The 11221-nt window shown below is 38.0% G+C and overlaps 1 protein-coding gene across 1 annotated transcript in view; it reads right to left on the reverse strand.

The window, feature by feature from the left end:
- GREB1L (GREB1 like retinoic acid receptor coactivator) overlaps positions 1-11221 on the reverse strand; it is a gene marked incomplete in the record, with an annotated part of 234692 nt that overhangs the window by 148244 nt on the left and 75227 nt on the right.

The following is an 11221-nucleotide window of genomic DNA, read 5'->3' on the forward strand; positions in this document are numbered from 1 at the left end:
AAAAATTTCTGATAGTCTTAACCCCCCCAAATATAACTTGAAAAGGTCTGTCAGGTTTGTATTTTTTGATAAGTATTGCCACAATGCTAACCTTCACTGACTATTTTTACTTTTAGGAATGAAATTAGCATAAGGTAATTTTCTTATTTTAAGCAGTTGAAGAGTATAATCCCTGATACATAAACAAAACTATCTAATCAAAGAACTATTCAAATACATAATATTAATTTTTACATTTAGTAAAAATGTAAACTAATAGTGATTAAAATGTTTCTTTTACTTCTTGAAATTAATGTTTTAGTAATTTCTAAGGAGGCCTACAAGAAAAAAAAGACCTACTTTCCTACATTTTTGAGTAATAATTTCCTGGACTTTATTAAACTAACTATAATTACTTATAGTTGGTTGAAAATTATAGCATGCATATCATTCTCTCCTCTAAGTTGATTATGGTGAATATAAACTACAGCATAGAAAAACAAGAAATACAGTTATAAAGCAGAAAGTGAAATAAAAACTTCTTGTCATCGATTTTTACACATAGACATATCCTTTGTTATTGTGTCTAAAAAGAAAATGAAAGAGGATTTTTAAAATAGGAGGTACTAATTCCAGTATAAATATTTATAGCACTAAATATTTGAAATAATATTAACTTATGTTTTCTAATGAATCATGATGGTTTTCATTCTACTTTCCCTTTATGCCAACTTCAGAAAGAAAAGAACCATTTTAGATTTTGGAATAAAAAATATTAACCTTACTTCTCTTACTACCCGAATGACATCTTCAGGCTAAATAATTAAAAATGCAAGACCCCGGTTTTCAAACATATTCTCCACCAACTCACACAAAAATAGACATGTTGTCTAACTAAGTCAGGGGCCTTGCTCCCTACATACAAACCCAAGATTACCCATGTGGTCAACAAGGTCAAACTGCATTACTACCAATGAAACTATATGACTCCACAAGGACCTTAATGATTTAAAAAGAAGGTCAGTAATCCAATTCCAATAGCTTCGAAGTCTAAAATTGCTAATTTTTGGCCACGTGCTACACACTTCACCTGCTAGTAATGACATTTTTGTATTTTCTTCTAATTACACTCAAAGCTAAGACCTTTGGCCCTGGGCCACAGACCCCTATTCAGGCTGCACACATTCTCTTAAACGACCTGATCCTTTGTTGTCACTCTTACTCTTTCATCTATTATTTACACCCATAGAGAAGGAAGATACTCTACCATTTGTATAGCTTAAAGCTTCTAATCATCTTCATTTCTCTGCCTCTCAAACTATGGTCTTTTTCATAGACGAATGTCGTAAAGCTTGACAAAATCATTTTTTCAATCACATCACTGCATTCTCTTTTCCCTTTTCATTCCCCAGCCAACCTCTTGCCTATCTGTCTTACATAGCAGAGACTTTGTCTTAGTCAGAATATACACATTTTGACCTTCAGCAGCAAAATAAATTTCTAAATACAATATAAAACTCCAGCTTGTTCTGACAGATTAATAATAATTATATTCTTTCTTTGACCCAAAGAGCCCATTAAGTTAAGTTGGCCATTAGTTCCAATGACTTGAAATCTACCCCTAGCCTCCTTAATGCACGAGCATAGAATTTTCAGAATTCTCTCACAAAATGCCAAAGAGCTTCAGTAAACAATCAGAATTTTAGCTATGTGGACAAAACTTGGCAAATATTTTAATATCTATCATTGCTACTGCTTACAAAAAGAAAAGAAGAAAGAAAAGAGAAAATAAAATAGAAAAATTTAAAGGTAAGATTTTCAATTTAATCTTTAAACAATTTTAAAAGGCTGCTAATTTATCAAATAGCAAAATCCTCACACAAAACATCTTATAACATTATTGTTATTTTCCCAACACTTTCCCCAGACTTTCTGTTCAAACGTCCAACCACATACTGCAAATCCAAACCACAGATTGTTTACCATTGTGCAGATGTCTCTCTCAGTCTCTCGTGATAGCCATCAAAAGACTCTGATTTCCAAGATGTTTATAAAATGACATCTGATCCATCTTTGCTTTCTTCCTCTATTGCTCAGCTTACTCTTGATTTCTAACAGTGTTTCCTTGTTGTCTGTCCCCTCCACAGACCCTGAACCCCCTTGTCTTTTCTTATTTTCACCATTTGCTTCAACCAGCAGTTCACTGGAGACCCATCCATCTTGTAATGCCTAAAGTGACAGATGCTCTCAGGAACGACCACACTGCTGAGTGAACAAAAGATAACATCACCTCCAGGAACTCCAGAGAGAAATACAACTGCAACCTTAAGACAGGGGCTGACTTGACAGACACTGGACCATAAACCTCTTCTAAGCGAAAAAGAAAACAATTGCCACACACACAAAAAAATCTGACACAATCAAAGGCAGAAAAGAGTGATTATTTGTGGATTGCCTTTTCACTCTGTAACTCAACTACCCCCTTATATTGGGGCAATTCACTTGCCAAGAGGCAAGAGAAGTTCTTGGGAAAAAAGCCTTCCTCAGCTATCTTCTTTTATTCAATAATATTCAAAGTAAAATTCAGTCACATGTGTTTCAGAAAATGTGAGGCCATGAAGATGCAGCATTCTTAAGCCTGTCCCTTACTGTTTGCATAAAGCAGTATGTAGATTCAGAAATGCTGACTCGATTCACTGCTGTGAAAGGGACACACATGCTTTGCAAATTAAAAACACATTAGAAATTTAAAAAGCAACATGTGACAATGTCAACAATATGTCTAGCTCATAAAAAAGCTCACCCTTCATTCATCAGACAACCTCCAACTTGGGTTAAAAAGACAGTTAACAAGAGGATTCTGGGAAGGCTCCAGATCTCTTGTCTAACAAAGGAAAGGTCATATTAACATCTCCCAGCAACAAACTAATGACAGGGATGCTGTAGATGCAAGGGACTCTGTCTGATGCCATCGAGGGTTTGGGGGTTTTGTTGGTGGTGGTAGTGTTTAAAACATTTCATTTAAAATAATCATACAACAATAGAAAGTGAATATACCTCTAACATTTACATAAATACCATATAGGGAAACATTTGAAGCACATAAAACAAAACCACCTAGAGGTCAGTTAACAACACCGTGGATCAATGTTAATTATGGAGATTAACAACTTGTTTTTTATGATGGTCTCAAGGAACACAAGAAGAAAGCTCTGCTGCAGCTAAATATATTATTCTTGAAAAGGGCAAGTAATACAAATGTTTATGTTATGTTTAAAGTAAAGAGCCAAAATGTTCAAGAAAAATTTCATCAATGATATTTTTAAGAAGACATATAAGCATTACAATGACATTTCTTTAATAGAAATATTTTAATTTTTCTTTAAAAGTTTCAATTATGCTACAGCCATTTTTCTTTGGGGTTATTGCTGACTCCTCTCATCACTGCTTTATAAAAACACATCTTTTTAAAGGTATTTTATTTTATTCTTTTATATTTGAATTATTTTGGGGGGGGAGAGGCTAAAATACTTTTTCAATTTACTAAATCAACATATCACTTATTTAAACACTTTTAAGTCTTCCTATGTCCTCCAACACTACAGTGTATCTTTACAAATAACATCTCATAATATTTCACAATCTCAGAGTGTTCTTTTTTTTATTTATTTAAACTGCTGGCAAAATGGAATGTATACAAAATAATTAAGTGACTATGCACAATTTTATTATTTAATGGAAGAAGACTGAGTTATTATAAAATGCTTATCACTATTATAAAAGAGTTGTTCTAGGGACTTGATCTTTAACTAGAGGACTTTGTTTAACACACACTGGCCTTAAGTAATCCTCCAAAAACTACGGATTGATCCAAAAGTAGCACATGGTTCAGCACTCTGAAACTTTGGTATTAATATCAAGAAAGAGATGTGACCTTGAAATGACAGTTTCACTGCCGAAGACTCAAGTAAATGACCTACTTTAAAACACAATGGGATCAATATGCATGCAGGAAAAGTACACCCCTGTGGAAAGTTCTTATTGCCTGATTGACCAAACACAAAACAAAACTTTCCTTTTTTAAGGACCCCCTTCCAGATCACAGTCAGTGCCAGAAATCCACATAGGAAAAAAAAAAAAATCCATCAAAATGAAACCCTAAAAGGGTTTACCCTTCATCATCCTATTTGCACTTCAAAACCCTGTTAGTCCTTCAGTTAAACCCCAGGGCTGAACCATTTCAATAATAAGAGAGGTGGCCAGTGGTGATTTATCTTCCATTTGGCCTCTGGACCGAGCTGTAATGTCTAGGAAGCTTCCCTTCCCTGACTGAAACCCTCCCCAAGCCTCCACCTTCATCTGTGCAGCCTTGGATCTGTTTACCTTACACGAACAACTCAGATGCCCCTTCCAATCAGATGCAAGAACAGTCAGTAACTCAAGATTTAGGTACGTTTTCTTGGCAATAATTTCACAAAATAGAATGCTGCTGAGTAACCAGAGCATTGCAAATACCAGGTTAAATTTCAGGTTTTCTTAGTTATAAGTTGTGGAAGAAAAGACACTTCCTTAATCACAGCCTCTCTCTTCTCACATATGTTAGTTGTTATCATAACTTCTTAAATTGTTTACAATTTATACTTTAACATTATTTCCATTTTGAATGACACTAGTCAGCTTCCCACAGTGCAGTGTTCATCTAAAGTTAAATCTTTGCATTGTAAAATATCTTTTCTTTTTTTTTTTTGGAGAGGTTTTTGCCATAGGGCGGGTGTGCTCACCAGAAAGACAGAGAGAGACAGAGAGACAGAAAGTGAGAAATCACCACCTGGGGGTATGGCCATGCCGCAATCCCTTCTCCTCCTTTCTCCTCTCCAGATCTCGGGCATGCATGCACACATGCCTGGCGTGAGTTTAAGTCACCGGGTCCGGGACCCGAACCACAGTCGACTACATGGGAGTCCAGCGACATAGCCATTGCACTAACTGCTGGTCCCTGCATTATAAAATCTCTTTTTTTTTTGGAGAGGTTTTTCCCATAGGGCACATGCGCTCACCAGACAGACAAAGAGACAGAGAGAAAGCGAGAAATCGCCCCCCAGGGAGGATGGCCACGCCGCAATCCCTTCTCCTCCATTCTCCTCTCAGGATCTTGGGCATGCACCCACATGCGCCTGGCGTGAGTTTTAAGCCATCGGGTCCGGGACACGAACCGTGGTCGACTACGTGGGAGTCCAGCGACATAGCCATTACGCTAACTGCTGGTTCCCTATAAAATATCTTAAAGAATCCAAAAACTGTGGAGATTTCACAGGTTACAGGTTCCTGGGTCAAAAAGACCTAAAAATAGATATTGAACCACTATGACTCAAATAATGTGTCCAACCCTTGTTATCAAATGTACTATAACTCTTGTCACACATACACACACACACACACACACACACAATTATGCTGTAGAAAAATAAATGCTACACAATGTCAACAGTTACTTAAAATCAAATAAATGTCCCCAAAGTTATTAAACATGAAACACAGTGAATTTATTTCTTAAATATGGAGCATATTTGTCACTAGACATGTCTTGTCTATCTCACAATTACATTCATTTGCTTCCTAGAACAGAAAGAAAATATAAAATATATATATTCTTTCCTCTACCTATTCCTATTTTTGTTTCTTTTAAATGGTTTGTTTTTCTAATTCATCCTGATAAATTATATATGAGTGTCACATTAACAACTTACAGCAAATGATTCCACTATAGTGATTCCAATTTTACAAGTTGAAAATTTTCAAGCTATTTCACCAATTTCATAAATTTAGAAACTCCACAGGCAAATACAAATGCATTTCATTTAAGCCTAAAATCAGCTAAGGAAAGCTTAAAGATAAAAAAAGTAAATACACGATTAATAGTTTAGAATGTATGAAAAGCTTAAAGATAAAAAAAGTAAATACACGATTAATAGTTTAGAATGTATGAAAAGCTTAAAGATAAAAAAAGTAGATACACGATTAATAGTTTAGAATGTAGGAAATACAGACTTTCGTCATTTGCAAGGTAAGAATTATTTATGTCTAGGGAGGCATTTATCAATAAAGTTCTATTTCTTCCACTAAAACATGAAAATATTTTTCATTTTCAGAGCCTTAAATACCAGGGAACCAGTAGTTAGCGTAATGGCTATGTCGTTGGATTCCCACGTAGTCGACTGCAGTTCACGTCCCGGACCTGGTGGCTTAGAACTCACGCCAGGCACGTGTGCGTGCGTGCCCAAGATCCCGAGAGGAGAATGGAGGAGAAGGGATTGCGGTGTGACCATCCCCCCTGGGGGGCGATTTCTCGCTGTCTGTCTCTATGTCTCTCTCTATCTGGCGAGCGCATGTGCCCTATAGCAAAAACCTCTCAAAAAAAAAAAAAAAAAGCCAGAACTTCTAAAAGAAACCCCCAGCTCTCCTAGTAAATGACTTTATTATATGCTACTAGAAGGATAAATCTGTGATTTACATTTGAAATGACATAAACATTCAAATAGCATCTGTAAACCAGGAAAACTAAACGACCAAAAACTTAAGACACACGAATTTTTAAATCACTGAAACACACTTTGATGTTAGTAACAATATTCAGAAAAGCAAATTTCTTAACCTACCACAGAACTAAAAACAAAACAAAAACAAAACCAAACAGGTTTCCTCAGAGAATCAACAAGAATAATCGATCCACCACAGAGGAAATATTCAATCTTCATTAAATATTTATTCGGTGCAATAGATTGTTAGGTGCTATTTAGACCTCAAAGAAGAAATAGTTCCTGTCTGGTAGGAATCATGTCTTGGGAGAATTGAATGGAGATGAAACGCAGTTCCTGGAGACATGACGCTATACTTCAAAATGACACTGCTAAAAACAAGGGATGTGCTACAAAATGTATATTACTACTTTGAAATCTGATACCAAAGAAAGTGATACTTAAGGGAATATGAACTTTAACAAAGTTTGGGCATGCAACTTGATTCCTATTAATGTAGCACAACAAAATTTGGATATTCAAGATAGGCACCTCCCATTTCTTCCACTCAGCAACCATGGCAAAGTCATCTAACTTTTCTGGGCCTCAGTTTCTTTACTCATAAAATGAAGATAAAAAGAATACATTTCTAGATGGAAGACACTATGGTGGTCTCTATTTACAGATGACATGATTTTGTATGTAGAAAGTCCTAAAATTCCACCAAATCAATTAAAATAAAAGAATTCAATAAAGTTGGTGCAAAGGATACAAAATCAACACACCAAAATCAGTAACCTTCCTATACAGTACAATGAATTATCCAAAAGAGAAACAATCCTATGATCTTTTTTCTTTTCATTTCTTTTTAATGTTTGTTGGAAGAGAGAGAAAGAAAGTGAGAAAACGCCCCAGGAGGATGACCACATTGCAATCCATTCTCCCCCACTCTTCTCTTGGGATTTTGTGCATGCACACACACCTGCCCAGTGTGTTTTTCAAGCTACTGGGTCTAGGACTCAAACCACAGCTAGCTATGTGGGATTCAATCACTTTAGCCAGCATACCACCACCAGCTGGCCCCACCCCAATTTTTTTAGACAAGAGTCTCACCATGTCACAATCCTCCTGCTTCTGCTTTCCAAGTAGCTAGGAGTACAGGTGTGTGCCACTGAACCTGGCAATCCTCCTGCCTCTGCTTTCCAAGTATCTAGGAGTACAGGTGTGTGCCACTGAACCTGGCTTTCAGGGTTGGTCAGGAATTATCTTCAGCCCTCCCTGTCGTCTGAGCCTGCTGCCAGCCTCAGCGGCAGTGTCAATTAGTGTGTGCTACCACAGTTGGGCCAACAGTCCCACTTACAATAACTATACAATAAAGTACCTAGAAATAAATCTAACCAATAAGGTCAAAGATCTAAAGACTGAAAACTATAGAACACTGATGAAAGAAATGGAAGACACAAATAAAGGGAAAGATATCTCATATTGTAGATTGGAGAAATTAATACTGGTAAAATACCCATACTGGGATGGCCCTGTAGAGCTGGGTTTAAGCACCATGCATAGGAAGCCAGACCACTTACAGTTGGCCTCATTTTGAAACCCAGCCCCAAGGGCTTGAAACACATGCCAAGTGCTTATGTGTGTGTGCTCCATCCTGACAGGATGAAGAAGTGAAGGAAAAAGGACTGCAACATGCCCATGCCCTATCGAGAGGATGCTTTCTCCAAGTACATATGCCTTCTGAAAAAAAGAATTAAATCTCCATATTACCAAAAGTGATCTATCAACGCTGAGGAGGGAGGGAGTAGGACTGGGGAGATGTTGGTCAAAGGATACAATATTCCAGTTAGACAGGAAGAATAAGTTTAAGAGATTTATTGCACAACATGGTGGCTATAGTCAATAACAATGTATTGTATACTTGAAAATTGCTTAAAAAAATAGATTTTAAGGGTGGTAATCAAAAAAATTATAAGTGAGGTAATAGATTATTTAGCTTGAAAGAGCCTTCCCACATGTATACATATTACAACAACATGTTGTACGCCATAAATATATATGTACATTTTTTGTTTGTCACTTAAATAAAGGTCTAGCTGCAGTGGAGGGTGATGCTCTGCAATGCTGGAGCCATTTGTGAAGGCCCCAGATTCTGATTCTAGGTCTACCTCAACATGCCCACTGCTTCTACTAGAAGGCCGGAGGGACAGGGTGAGGATCATGGCATGGTGAGACCCCACCACGGGTATCTCTTTCTCTTTCTCTCTTCCTCAAAAGAATAAATAAGCTTTAAAAAGTAAATTAGAGGGGCCAACAGGTGGCATGGTGGTTAAGGCACTGGACTCCCACACGTCTAATTGCAATTCAAGTCCTGGGCCTACTGGCTTGAAAAATCACACTGGGCATGTGTGTGTGCATGCCCAGAATTCCAGGAGGAAAATAGAGAAGGGATTGGGGTGTTGCTATGCCACAGGGGATGATTTCTCACTTTTCCAACTCTCTGTCTCTCTCTGGCAAGTGCATGCTCCCTAGGATAGAAAAGTAAATTAGAGAAAGAAGACACTATCATGGTAATGGGAGTACCGAAGAGATCCTAGTCATAATATCAAGGAGAAAAATAATACACAGGAGTCATCTTAACAACAGACATGTGTGAACATATTTTTATTATTTATCTATTTATTTTTTAGGCTTTTGCCATAGGGCACTTGTGCTCACTGGAGAGAGAAAGAGGGAAGGAAAGTGAGAAGTCATCCTCTGGGGGGATGGCCATAATGCTATCCCCTCACCTCCATTCTCCTCTTGAGATTTTGGACACACACACACACACACACACATACACACACACAGTGTGATCCTCAAGCAGCAGGTTTCAGCACTCCAACTGTGGTTGCCTATGTGGGAATTCAGAGCCCCAACCACCTTGTCACCAGCTGACTCCAACATTATTTTTCTTAATTGCCAAATTTCATTAAATGATTTAAGAGAAAATTATACACATTGAGAAATATACTAATTTCTTTCTTTTTAAAATTTTTGAGAGATTTTTGCGATAAGGTACATGTACTCGCTGGAGAGAGAGACAGAGAGACAGAAAACGAGAAATCAACCCACCACCCCGGCGGGGGGGATGGCCACACCACAATCCCTTCTCCTCTGTTCTCCTGGGATCTTGAGCACTCATGAAAATGTACCCAACATAAATTTCAAACCACTGGGTCCAAGACTCAAACCGTGGTTTGCCATGTGGGAGTCCACTGATGTAACCATTATGCCATCTGTTGATCTCAAGAAATATACTAATTTCTTCAAGAGATACCTAATGATAAAGCAAAAATCTGAGGGGATTTCCAAAAGTTTGTGGAAAATGGAATTAAACTATGATTTTATATTAGTGCAAAATAGTTAAACTTTTTAAAATAGTATGCATTTTTCTGAACATTTGAATACCACCTCATACATATTTTTCAAACAAAATAAACAACACAATTCTAGTTAAAATATTAGTAGAATTTGTGTAGAACTTTATGAAAACATCTATAAGTTCTCTTTTTTTAAAGAATTGTTAATTTATTTATTTAAGTTTGTTGTTATTATTTTTCAATTTGACCAGAGAGAGAAAGAGAGAAAGAGAAAGGGAAAGCAAGAAAGCAAACCTCCAAGACCAGGACTCAAACCATGGTCGGCTATGTAGGAATCCAGTGCTTTTAACCACCACGCCACCTGCCGGCCCCATGTTCTTAAGGAATATTATCAAGAAAAGACTGGAGTGGACACCGGTTCAAGAGAACGGGCCTTGCCAGACGCCAGGCTACCTGTGGCTACAGGGCCTAAGGATCTGGACTCACGGCTCATACCCTACCCCACTCACCTTTGGACTTCAAGTTCATGTCTTGGGACTTTAAGACAAGCTTGATCCCCTTCCTGACCGATCTGGATACCAGGTTCAAGTGTGGCCTTGCCCCTTGCCAGATGCCACACTGCCTGTTGACTACAGGACCTAGGCTGGGACCTGTGGCTCATCCTCTCCCCCAAGTCACCTTTGAAATCTCAGGATTTCAGTGTTTTGGATATCATGAGACACACATTGTGGGCCACGCGATCTTTTCTTTGCTCTTGAGGTGAAGCTCAGCAGCTCAGTTTCAGGTGCACCTGTTCTTTAGAAATAGAGAGGACTTTGGGTCACCCAGGACCAGTGACAACAGTGCAGGGTGCTTGTGTACATGTACAACAGGGAGGCAGAGCAGAAGAGAGATCACTAAATTTCTACTCCTGCACATTTTCGAACACTCAGACAACTTGAATAATTTATGAAGGAACGTATAGATCACCAGATGACTAGGAACAGTCACAGAGGCACAAGAAATATGAGCAACAACAAAATGTCTCTCCCCCAAGGGAAAACATCAATTTTGCATCACCCATAGACAGAGGAATGGAAGTTGTGGAAATGCCAGATAAGCAATTCAGAATATTTGTAGTGGTCAAACTAAATTAAATGCATCAGAAAAGAGACAGTGAGCTCCAGGAGATGAGGAAATCCTTTCATAATTTGAAAGAAGAAATAGACATCATAAAAAAAGAATCAAACAGGGACCAGCAGTTAGCGTAATGGCTATGTCGCTGGACTCCCACGTAGTCGATCGCGGTTCGAGTCCCGGACCCAGTGGCTTAAACTCACGCCAGGTGCGTGTGCGTGCGTGCCCAAGATCCCGAGAGGAGAA

Source organism: Tupaia chinensis, unplaced genomic scaffold, assembly GCF_000334495.1.
Source record: "Tupaia chinensis unplaced genomic scaffold, TupChi_1.0 Scaffold000320_2, whole genome shotgun sequence".
In the NCBI taxonomy this organism is placed as follows: domain Eukaryota; kingdom Metazoa; phylum Chordata; class Mammalia; order Scandentia; family Tupaiidae; genus Tupaia; species Tupaia belangeri.